Below are 12,276 nucleotides of genomic sequence, written 5' to 3' on the forward strand. Positions count from 1 at the left end.
TACTTTAGGAGGCTGACTGGGACCACAGGGGCCCACCACCAAGCCCAGCTAATTTTTGTATTTTTAGTAGAGACGGGGTTTCACCTTGTTAGCCAGGATGGTCTCGATCTCCTGACCTCATGATCCGCCCACCTCAGCCTCCTAAAGTGCTGGGATTACAGGCGTGAGCCACCACACCCGGCCAAGGTGGACCAATTCTTGAACCCAGGAGTTCAAGATCAGCCAGGGCAACATAGCAAAACCTCATGTCTACAAAAAAAAAAAAAAAAATTAGCTATTCGTGGTGGCACGCGCCTGTAGTCCCAGCTACTTGGGAAGCTGAGCTAGGAGGATCACCGGAGCCCTGGAAGGTGTCACTGCAGGCCAGCCTGGGTGACAGAGACCCTGTTTCTTATTTTTTTTATTTTTTTTATTTTTGAGACAGAGTTTTGCTCTGTCACCCAGGCTGGAGTGCAGTGGCATGATCTTGGCTCACTGCAACCTTCGCCTCCCGGGTTCAAGAGATTCTCCTGCCTCAGCCTCCCGAGTAGCTGGGATTACAAGCATGTGCCACCACACCCAGCTAATTTGGTTTTTTTTGTTTTTTGTTTGTTTGTTTGTTTTGTTTTAGTAGAGACAGGGTTTCTCCATGTTGGTCAGGCTGGTCTGGAACTCCCAACCTCAGGTGATCCACCCTCCTCGGTCTCCCAAAGTGCTGGGATGACAGACATGAGCCACAGCACCTGGCCAATAACTTACTCTTTTTAACCATGCAGCATGTCATGGATCTCTTTCCTTGTCAGTATAAAATTACCTCATTTTTTTTAACAGCTGTAGAATATTTTATTGTAGGGAGGTATTATAATTTATTTAAGCAATCCTTTGCAACTGAATCTTTGACTTCTTCCAGTTTTTCACTATTAGAAACAGTGTTGCATTAAACAAATGTGTGTATGTTGTGCAAATGTTCCTTCCTGTAAGACTCACCAAGTAGAATTGCTTGGTCAAAAAAACAATCTGTAGACACATCTATATGTATATATTTTTATTTTCGGGTAATTGAAGGCAGCACTTCATGATATCATTCATTGGGTACATATATGGGATTATTGTTGTGGCTGAACTTGGTTCTGAGCCCTTCAAGGGACTACAGAAATCCACTGGGCTCTCGAGACAGAGCTCTGGCTGGGCTGATGGAAACCATGGCCACCTCTGACAGCTCTACCATGGCTTCTCTGAGGCAGGAGGTGGTCAGGGCACAGGGTCTTCCATCCTCACCCTGCAGGGTACCTTTTGATATATTGGCCCATAACCCAGGAAGTTGGAGGTACTTCGGGAGGCTCTCAGAAGAGGTGGAATATACCAATTAAAATCAACCAGTGCTAGCCGGATGTGGTGGCTCACGCCTTCCCTTCTCCCCAATCTCTTCCAGGACAAGATCACCACAAGGGCCAGGTGCAGTGGCTCATGCCTGTAATCCCAGCACTTTGGGACGCTGAGGCGGGTGGATCATCTGACGTCAGGGGTTTGAGACCAACCCAGTCAACATGGTAAAACCCTGTCTCTACTAAAAAGACAAAAATTAACCAGGCGTGGTGGTGGGAACCTGTAGTCCCAGCTCCTCGGGAGGTTGAGGCAAGAGAATTACTTGAACCCAGGAGGCGTAGATTGCAGTGAGCTGAGATCGCACCATTCACTGCACTCCTGCCTGGGCAACAGAGTGAGACTCCATCTCAAATAATAATAATAATAATAATAATAATAATAATAATAATAATAAAATCAACCAGTGCTCATGTTGTCTGAAACTAGGCCCAGTCCAGAAGGGCACGGCTTTCAAAAGAGGAAGGAGGAATCGCAGAGCAGCAAACCAAAGCCAGGCCTGTGTCTTGAGAGGGCCTCTCACCAAGGGAAGGTATAACTGCCCCTTTTCCTGGCCTGTCCTGCTCTACAGGCATTTGAAACAAAATGTGGACTTTAGGAGGCTGCCTGGGAGGAAGGGGAGCCTGGGTGGGGCCATCCCTGCGGATCAGGAAAGGGCAGGATCATAGGATGGCTCCTGTAATTTGCGAGAGTCCTAAACAGCGCAGACTGTGCAAGAGTTTGAGGGAAGAGTTACCCAGTTGGTCCTCAGATTCCTACTCAAGGTGGCAGGTGGGGAAGATCTGGATTCACATCCTGTCACTACTGTGGACCAGCTGACCCGAGGAGCCTTGGGGTGAGCCTCTGGGTCCATATATATTTCACCTTGGGCTGTGGTAAGGATTAAATGAGGAAACAGATGCATTGCACCTACCATTGTTCCGAGCACACAATAGGTGCTCAATAAATAGTGAGCACCTATCAGTGGATAAAACCACTAGGTGGATACCTAATCCAAGGTGATAGGGAACCACCTAGGAAAGAGGATCCCAAATCCTACAGGACAGCCACCTGTGGCGCCTCAAATCAGGAGCACAAAGTGACAGGCAAGGAGCTTCCCATTGCTGCTGCTTGGTAGGTGGGATAGATTGTCCTAGACAAAGGATCTACACCTTTAGCCCTGGATTCTAGGATGTGAACCACACACCCATATCCTGCTGCCCCGCCTATCTGTGTCACGGCAACTCCCCAGGGAACCAGGAGGAGTGTCCTGGGGTCCAGTGGGCCTGTGGCCATGGCCATGAGTGGGGAGAGAGGAGCATGGGGTGGGAAGGCTGTAAAAGATGTAAATGGTGTGGTGTGGAGCACGGCTCCAGCTGTCTAGCACTCCCTGGAGCTGGCAGGAGTCCAGGGAAGGGGCCCCAGACTCAGGGCGCCTTTTGTTCCAGGGCTTGGCTATGTAAAAGGTGGGGGAAGGGGCAAGAATTCACGGAACTTGTCCATTCATTGGAGCCCCCGCTGCCAGCAGGTGCGAGAAGGAGGGAGGGAATGAGGGACTTGGGGCTGGAAGGTTTAGATATGAGAATGGCAGCTCAGCATGCAGTGGATGACAAACAGATTCCTCAGCTTCCATCCTCCAGGGCTGTGAACATTCAAGCCAGCCAGACCCCAGCCTGCTTAGAATGTGCCACAAACTGTTTCCTCTAGCCCCCAATTGGCGTTCCAAACCCCCATCTCTCTTATCCCCAAATTCCCATTTTCTATGCTCTGCCAAAACACCCTGCTTCCCCAGGACCACTTCCATTGCTGTCTGATTTTCTGAGGTTTTCTTTCTTTCTTTCTTTCTTTCTTTCTTTCTTTCTTTCTTTCTTTCTTTCTTTCTTTCTCTTTCTTTCTTTCTTTCTCTTTCCTTCCTTCCTTCCTTCCTTCCTTCCTTCCTTCCTTCCTTCCTTCCTTCCTTCCTTCCTTCCTTCTTTCTTTCTTTCTTTCTTTCTTTCTTTCTTTCTTTCTTTCTTTCTTTCTTTCTTTCTTTCTTTCTTTCTTTCTTTCTTTCTTTCTTTCTTTCTTTCTTTCTTTCGTTCCTTCTTTCCCCAGGACCACTTCCATTGCTGTCTGATTTTCTGAGGTTTTGTTTCTTTCTTTCTTTCTTTCTTTCTTTCTTTCTTTCTTTCTTTCTTTCTTTCTTTCTTTCTTTCTTTCTTTCTTTCTTTTCTGTTCCTCTTTGGCTGCTTGGGGCTCACAGCTTCCAGGGCCTTCTCCAAAGCACTATATTCCAGCACTAGATGCTGCTTGAACATATCAATTGAGATCCCAGATAAATCAGCACGGGGAGAAGGACTTGGAATCACACAAACGTGGGTCCGAACCCTGCTTGCCCTTCCCAGCTGGACAAACTCCAGGCAAGTTACTAACCTTTCAGAGCCGCATTCTTTAGGTAAAATGAGGATAATGTTTGTTCCCACTTCTCAAGAGTTTTTGTACACATTAATGCTGAGTTGATGTCTAGAAAGCTCTTTGCACAATGCCTGGCACAGAACAAGCGCTCAATGGACAATAAGCATAGGAAAATAAGGCAGAAAGCCCCTGCAGTGTTTTCATTTGTATTTCCTTGTTGCTAAAGAGATTAATCTTTTTAATGTATGTTTATTAGGTATTTATATTTCTTTCCTCTTTTTTCTTTTTTTTTTTTTCTTTTTTTATTTTGAAACAGGGTCTCACTCTGTTGCCCAGGCTGGAGTACAGTGGTGCAATCATGGGTCACTGTAGCTTCCAACTCCTGGGATCAAGCAATCCTCCTGCCTCAGCCTCCTGAGTAGCTGGGACTCCTGAGTAGACAGGGGTCCCACTATGTTGCCCAGGTGTTCTCAAACTTTTGGGCTCAAGAGATCCTCCTGCCTTGGCCTCCCAAAGTGCTGGGGTAACAATCGTGAGCCACCATGCCCAGCCTATTTATAGTTCTTATTTCTTACATAAATTACCTGTGTTCATCTCTTGGTGGGACAGCTTTATACATTTTGTAATTCTTTGTCATATACGATTTGCAATTTTTCTCTCTTGGTTTGTCACTTGCTTTTGACTTTTTGGTGTCTTTCAACATACAAAATCTCTTTTTCCTTCTATATACCATATTCCCAAATCTGCATTAGTTTCTCATTTTCCACAACATCCTCTCACAGATGGACCACAGGCGCTGTTCCTGTATAGGCTGATTTTCTCAGCATTTTGGGGTCCACACTGACCCTCGCCTTGACCAGTGCACTACTCAAGACTTTATTAGGCCTTCCATTGTTCCCCAGATGTGGAAAACCTGCAGCCAGGGCTGTTTGAATCCTGTAGTATTTTAGTTTTATCCCAAAATGCACACACTCCCCCCTACTGGTTTCTGGAAGGATCACACTCTTTTTTTTTTTTTTTTTTTCCCCAACTGGTTTATTTGGGGAAACTCTAAAATCTGATTAAGAAATCAGTGTCGGCCGGGCGCAGTGGCTCACGCCTGTAATCCCAGCACTTTGGGAGGCCGAGACGGGCGGATCACGAGGTCAGGAGATCGAGACCATCCTGGCTAACACGGTGAAACCCCATCTCTACTAAAAAATACAAAAAACTAGCCGGGCGAGGTGGCGGGCGCCTGTAGTCCCAGCTACTCGGGAGGCTGAGGCAGGAGAATGGTGTGAACCTGGGAGGCGGAGCTTGCAGTGAGCTGAGATCCGGCCACTGCACTCCAGCCTGGGTGACAGAGCGAGACTCCGTCTCAAAAAAAAAAAAAAAAGAAATCAGTGTCTGAATGAGAATGTATTTATTTATTTATTTATTGTATTTATTATTAGTTTTTTGAGATGGGGTCTCACTCTGTCTCCCAGGCTGGAGTGCAGTGGCAAGATCTCAACTCACTGCAACCTCCACCTCCCAGGCTCAAGCCATCCTCCTGCCTCAGCCTCCTGAGTAGCTGGGACCATAGGCATGTGCCACCACGCCCGGCTAATTTTTGTGTTTTTGGTAGAGACAGGGTCTCGCCATGTTATGTACGCTGGCCTCAAACTACCAGGCTCAAGTGAGCATCCTGTCTTGGCCTCCCAAAGTGCTGGGATTACAGGCGTGAGCTACCACACCCGGCCTGAATGAGAATTTAAATGTCCCCCATTAACCCTCACTTTGGGGCCCAGGACTGCCTCAGGCTGTCCATATCTTAACATCTCAGCCAGCTGCCAGACAGACTGGCCGTAAGATGCATTTCTGAGAAGTATATGTAAATCTTACTTGATGAATTCCATTTTAATGCTGTAAGAGAGATTAAAATTAAAATAAATGTCTTTAATTCTTTTTTTTTTTTTTTTTTGAGGTGGAGTCTCACTCCGTCACCCAGGCTGGAGTGCAGTGGTGCCATCTCAGCTCCCTGCAACCTCTGCCTCCCAGGTTCAAGTGATTCTCCTGCCTCAGCCTCCCGAGTAGCTGAGACTACAGGCGCCTGCCACCACGCCCGGCTAATTTTTTGTATTTTTAGTAGAGATGAGGTTTCACCATACTGGTCAGGCTGGTCTCGAACTCCTGACCTCATGATCCACCTGCCTTGGCCTCCCAAAGTGCTGGGATTACAGGTGTGAGCCGCCGCACCTGGCCTCTTATAGCTCATTTACGGGGTACTTACCATGTGCCATTCACTGCAGTTAAGCACTTTACATGAAGCTCTCAATCCTCAGGACCATAAGGAAAGATCAAATTTCTCCATTTTATAGATAAGTAGACTGAAGCTCTAGGAAGTTATGCAGCTTGGCTGAGGTCACCCAGCTGGAAGGTTGCCAGATTCAGCAAACAGACATATAGGAAGCCCAGTTAAATTTGCATTTCATATAAACAATCAATACTTTTTTAGTATTGCATGTCCCAAATATTGCATGCCTTATTTTATCTGGCAACCCTTCCCAGATGATAAGTAGTAGAATGTGGCCTAGAATCCAGGTCTCCTGATTCCCTGACCTTCCAGTGGGAGGACTGGGGAGTACTGCATGGAATTCTTTGGAAAGGAATGTACTAACTCTTGGACTCTACCTCAGACATATGGAACAGAATCTCTGGGGGTCAAGCCTAGGAATCTGCACTGGTTTTCTTTTAGTTTGTTTTTTTTTTTTTAAGATGGAATTTCGCTCTGTCACCCAGCCTGGAGTGCAGTGGGGCGATCTTGGCTCACTGCAGCCTCCACCTCTCGGGTTCAAGCAATTCTCCTGCCTCAGCCTCCTGAGTAGCTAGGATTACAGGTGCCCACCACCACACCCGGCTAATTTTTGTGCTTTTAGTAGAGATGGGGTTTCCACGTTGGCCAGGCTGGTCTCGAACCTCAGGTGATTCGCCCGCCTCAGCCTCCCAAAGTGCTGGGATTACAGGCGTGAGCCACTGCACCCAGCCGGAAGCTGCACTTTTTAACAAGTATCCTCACCTTCAAACCCCTACTCCCCAAGGATTTTTCTTGAACTTTGAATTTTGAGAGTACTTTTGTCTCTATGCAGCTTGTAGGTGGAGAAGTCCATATTCAGCTGTCCTGTGGCATCTAATATTCCTAGTATGCTTTTATTTTTTCGAGACAGAGTCTCACTCTGTCGCCCAGGCTGGAGTGCAGTGGCACGATCTCAGATCACTGCAGCCTCCACCTCCCAGGTTCAAGTGATTCTCCTGCCTCAGCCTCCCGAGTAGCTAGGATTACAGGCGCATGTCACCACACCTGGCTAATTTTTGTATTTTTGTAGAGACAGGGTTTCACCATGCTGGCCACGCTGGTTTCAAACTCCTGACCTCAGGTGATCTGCCCACCTTGGCCTCCCAAGGTGCTGGGATTATAGGTGTGAGCCACCATGCCCAGCCCTTAGTATCCTTTTTACATTCATTCAGTCATCCATCCATAAAACTCCTTGACAGATATTTATTGTTTGAAAGCTTGTCCTGCCAGCCAGGTATAGAAAGGAGAACTGGAGGCAACCGGAGCCCTTGAGGAGCTTCTGTTCCACTGCAGGACACTGACAAGAAAACACACACAATAGGAATACAGGGGGTGTTGGGTTGGACAGCCCCATAGGGGCTATGACAGGATTTGCTTCAGAAGCAGAGGGGGCAGAGTGGGAGCGGTCAGTTGCAAATTTTAGGGGATTTGCTTCTGTGGAGTCTTGAAAGGCCAATAATTGTGTTTTCCTACCAAGGGGAGAACAAATGATAATAGATATAAATTTTAGACAGTGGTTACAATTTGCAATAAGAAATGAACTTAAATGGGCCAGGTGCAGTGGCTCATGCCTGTAATCCCAACACTTTGGGAGGCTGAGGAGGGAAGATCACTTGAGCCCAGGAGTTCAAGATCTGTCTGAGCAACACAGTGAGACCCCATCTCTACAAAAAATATAAAAATTAGCTGGACGTGATGGTGCATTCCTGTGGTCCCAGCTACTCAAGAGGCTGAGGTGGGAGGATTGCTTGAGCTCTGGGAGGCAAGAGGTTACAGTGAGCCATGATTGTGCACTCCAGCCTGGGCAACAGAGTGAGACCCTGTCTCAAAAAATAAAAAATAAAAATACGGGGGGCCGGGCGCAGTGGCTCACACCCGTAATCCCGGCACTTTGGGAGGCCGAGGCAGGTGGATCATGAGGTCAAGAGATCGAGACCATTCTGGCCAACATGGTGAAACCCCATCTCTACTAAAAAAAAAATACAAAAAATTAGCTGGGCGTGGTGGCACATGCCTGTAGTCTCAGCTACTCAGTAGGCTGAGGCAGGAAAATTGCTTGAACCTGGGAGGTGGAGGTTGCAGTGAGCTGAGATCGCACCACTGCACTCCAGCCTGGGGGACAAGAGCAAGACTCCGTCTCAAAAAAATAAATAAATACATAAGTAAATAATGAAATAAACATACATTTAAAAAATGCCAATGAAAAGCTGGGCATGGTGGCTCATGCCTGTAATCCCAACACTTTGGGAGGCTGAGGCAGGTGAATCACCTGAGGTCAGGAGTTTCAGACCAGCCTGGCTAACATGGGGAAACCCCACCTCTACTAAAAATACAAAATTTAGTGGGACGTGGTGGTGCAGGCCTGTAATCCCAGCTACTCTGGAGGTTAAGGCAGGAGAATCGCTTGAACCCAGGAGGCGGCAGTTGCAGTGAGCCAAGACCACGCCACTGCACTCTAGCCTGAGCAACAGAGCAAGACTCTGTCTCAAAAAAAAAAAAAAAAAAAAAAAGTAAATGAAAGAGAGTGAGCATGTAGGCTCTGGAGCCAGACATCTGGTTACATCCAAGTTCCCCCACTTACTAGCCCTATGACCATGTCCATGTACCCCACCTCCATCCTTTCTATGCCTCAGTTTTGTCTTCTGTGAAACCGGGATGATCATATTCTCCTCCTCATTGGTTGGGTGTGCAGGTTAAAGGAAATAATCTATATAAAATGCCTCATGCAGCTCCTACTTAGTAAGTATTCAATAGAGGTTAACATTAACAAGTTTCTTCTCTTTACTACACCTTCCCTGCAGCCTACAAATGTGTTGTAACAACTTTCCATCCTTGATCCTCGATCCTCCTCTTATTACTGACACATTACCTGTCCCCATTTGGGGCACAACTCTTTGAAAGAATTGTCTGTTGGCCGGGCGCGGTGGCTCAAGCCTGTAATCCCAGCACTTTGGGAGGCCGAGACGGGCGGATCACGAGGACAGGAGATCGAGACCATCCTGGCTAATCCGGTGAAACCCCGTCTCTACTAAAAAATACAAAAAACTAGCCGGGCGAGGTGGCGGGCGCCTGTAGTCCCAGCTACTCGGGAGGCTGAGGCAGGAGAATGGCGTGAACCTGGGAGGCAGAGCTTGCAGTGAGCTGAGATCCGGCCACTGCACTCCAGCCTGGGCGACAGAGCGAGACTCCGTCTCAAAAAAAAAAAAACAAAAAAAAACAAAACAAAACAAAAAAAAGAATTGTCTGTAATTCCCATTTCTACTTTCTCACCTCCCTGTTTCTCCTGAACCCACTCCATGGAACCTGCTCTTGTCAAGGCCACTGATAAACTTCATATTCATTTCCAGTGGGCAATTCTCAATCCTTACCCACAGCCTTTCAGGAATATTTGACACAGCTGATCCACCCTTGCTTCATCTTCTTCTTCTTCTTTTTTTTTTTTTCCAATTTAAGAGACGGGATCTGGCCAGGCGCGATGGCTCACACCTGTAATCCCAGCGCTTTGGGAGGCCAAGGCGGGTGGATCACGAGGTCAGGAGTTCCAGAACAGCCTGGCCAGCATGGTGAAACCCCATCTCTACTGAAAATACATAAATTAGCCGGGCATGGTGGCGCATGTCTGTAATCCCAGCTATTCAGAAGGCTGAGACAGGAGAATCCCTTGAACCCGGGAGGCAGAGGTGGCAGTGAGCTGAGATCGCACCATTGCACTCCAGCCTGGGTGACAGGAGTAAAACTCCGTCTAAAAAGAATACATCTCTAATACTTTTCACTTCCTCTACTGCAAGTACTAAGGTCTTTCAACCTTAGGACTATTGTCTTTTTTTAAATTTTATTTTTGAGACACGTTCTTACCCTGTTGCCCAGGATGGAGTGCAGTGGCACAATCATAGCTCACTGCAGCCTCCAACTCCCAGGCTCAAGCGATCCTCTTGCCTCAGCCTCCCTAATAGCCTGGACTACAGTTGCTTGCTACCAGGCTCAACTAATTTAAAAAAAGAGATGAGGTCTTGCTTTGTAGCCCAGGCTGGTATAATGCTCCTGGCTTCAAGCAATCCTCCACGTTGGCCTCCAAAAGTGCTGGGATTACAGGCATGAATCACTGTGCCCAGCCACCACTGACATTTTGGTTTTTGGTTTTGGTTTTTTTTGGAGACAGAGTCTCGCTGTATCCTCCAGGCTGGAGTATAGTGGCATGAACTCTGTTCACGGCCACCTCCGCCTCCCAGGTTCAAGTGATTCTCATGCCTCAGCCTCCCAAGTAGCTGGGATTACAGGCACCTGCCACCAAGCCCAGCTACTTTTTGTATATTTAGTAGAGATAGGGTTTCACCATGTTGGCCAGGCTAGTCTTGAACTCCTGAGCTCAGGTGACTTGCTCTCCTTGGCCTCCCAAAGTTCTGGTATTACAGGCGTCAGCCACTGAGCCTGGCCCACTATTGACATTTTGAACCAAGTAATTCTTTGTCACGGGGAGTTGTCCTGTGCATTATTGTAGGATACTTTGCAGCACCCACTAGAAGCCAATAGCATCCCCGATTTATGACAACTGAAAATGTTCAGATATTGAACAAATGTCCTTGGTTGGTAGGGAGAGTTGGGGAGAGGTATGCGGAGAAGCTAGAGCAAAGTCACCCTGGTTGAGAGACACTTCTCTACAGCTCTGTACCATTCTATAGTACACCAACCTGTCCCTTTCTATAGTCCCAACCATGACCCTCTCTTACCTGAAATACCAGAATAGTTTCCTATCTGGTTTCCCTACCTCCATTCTAGCTCTCCATACAGCAGCATCCAGGGTGAGCCTTTTAAATCATCAACCAAATTTTGTCACTCTTCTGTTTTTAACCCTCAATGGCTTCCTGTAACAATAAAGATTCAAATTTTTATGATAGTGTGCAAGACTCTACATGACCTGGCGCTTGTGCATTTCCTATCACTCTCCCCTTGTTCATTGCACTCCGGTCATGCTGGTTTCTTTGCTCTTCCTTGAACATCTCAAAAATAATCCCTCCTTTGGACATTTGCATTTGCTGTTCCCTTTGTTTAGAATGCTCTTCCCTCAGAATCTGCATGGCTCCTTCCTTCATTTCACTCAGGTTGTTTGTTCGTGTGTTTGTTTGTTTGAGATGGAGTCTCACTTTGTTGCCCAGGCTGGAATGCAGTGGTGCGATCTCGGCTCACCGCAGCCTCTGCCTCCCAGGTTCAAGCCATTCTCCTGCCTCAGCCTCCCAAGTAGCTGGGACTAGAGGCGCTCACCACACCTGGCTAATTTGTATATTTTTAGTAAAGAAAGGGTTTCCCCATGTTGGCCAGGCTGGTCTTGAACTCCTGACCTCATGATCCGCCCACCTCGGCCTCCCAAAGTGCTGGGATTACAGGTGTAAACCACCGCACCGGGCCTCATTTAGGTTATTTAAAACCTCCTCGGAGAGTCCTTCCCTGACCACCCTATCCCAAGAAGCACCTCCACCATCATCCTCTCTCCCCATATGTTGGGTGATGGACATGTTGACCCACAGCCCAGATTCCCTTTCAAGGCAGGACTTGTTGCCCCAGCAGCTGGGAGTGCCATAAGCAGACAGCCTTCAGCTATCAGCTCCTTTGAGAATTGCCTCAGCTACAAGAGAGAATGTGCCCAAGGTTACACCCTTTGCAAGATATCCCCCGCCCAGTGACTGATTGGGGTGGAGTAGAAAGGAGGGCCACCGTGGCCCAACAGGAAGTAACTGAGATGGGCCATGTCCACTCTGGTGCTCCCCATGGGGTCGGCTGAGGCTGTAGTAGGGCCTGCCTCTCAGCTTGATTCCTCCCTCTGCCCAATCATGCTTCCTTCATCTCCCTACCAAGATGCAATCTCTATAGTCATTGAGCCTGATAAGCATTGTCTCAGGGTGTGGGTCCAGTGGACCCTACCTGTGACACCCACTGTACTTTTCTTAGCACTATCTGATTTATATTTAATATCGTTTTGTATCTGCCTAAGGTCTGTGAAGGCAGATACTTTGTCTTGAAACTGCTATATCTCCAGCACTGATGCCTGGCACATACAGAGTAGTTGCTCACTAAATACTTTTTGTTTGCTTTTTTGTTGTTTTGTTTTTTGTTTGTTTGTTTGTTTGTTTTTGAGACGGAGTCTTGCTCTGTGCCCCAGGCTGGAGTGCAGTGGCGCGATCTCGGCTCACTGCAAGCTCCGCCCCCCCGGGTTCACACCATTCTCCTGCCTC

General features: G+C 47.5%; 1 protein-coding gene across 4 annotated transcripts in view; it reads right to left on the reverse strand.

The window, feature by feature from the left end:
* LOC105495799 (vertebrae development associated) overlaps window positions 1-10,908 on the reverse strand; it is a 44,907-nt gene extending 33,999 nt beyond the window's left edge. For 3 of the 4 annotated variants that reach the window (XM_071099852.1, XM_071099851.1, XM_071099853.1), the window contains exons 1-2: window positions 10,815-10,908; window positions 5,987-6,126 (exon numbers count right to left, since the gene is read on the reverse strand). The gene's annotated coding sequence lies outside the window, so the exon portion shown is untranslated. The remainder of the gene's footprint in view (window positions 1-5,986; window positions 6,127-10,814) is intronic. The other variant, XM_024797262.2, reaches the window with a different exon arrangement.
* Between the last annotated feature and the right edge of the window lie 1,368 nt (window positions 10,909-12,276).

The sequence above is a fragment of the Macaca nemestrina genome, chromosome 7 (genome assembly GCF_043159975.1).
Source record: "Macaca nemestrina isolate mMacNem1 chromosome 7, mMacNem.hap1, whole genome shotgun sequence".
NCBI classification, from domain to species: domain Eukaryota; kingdom Metazoa; phylum Chordata; class Mammalia; order Primates; family Cercopithecidae; genus Macaca; species Macaca nemestrina.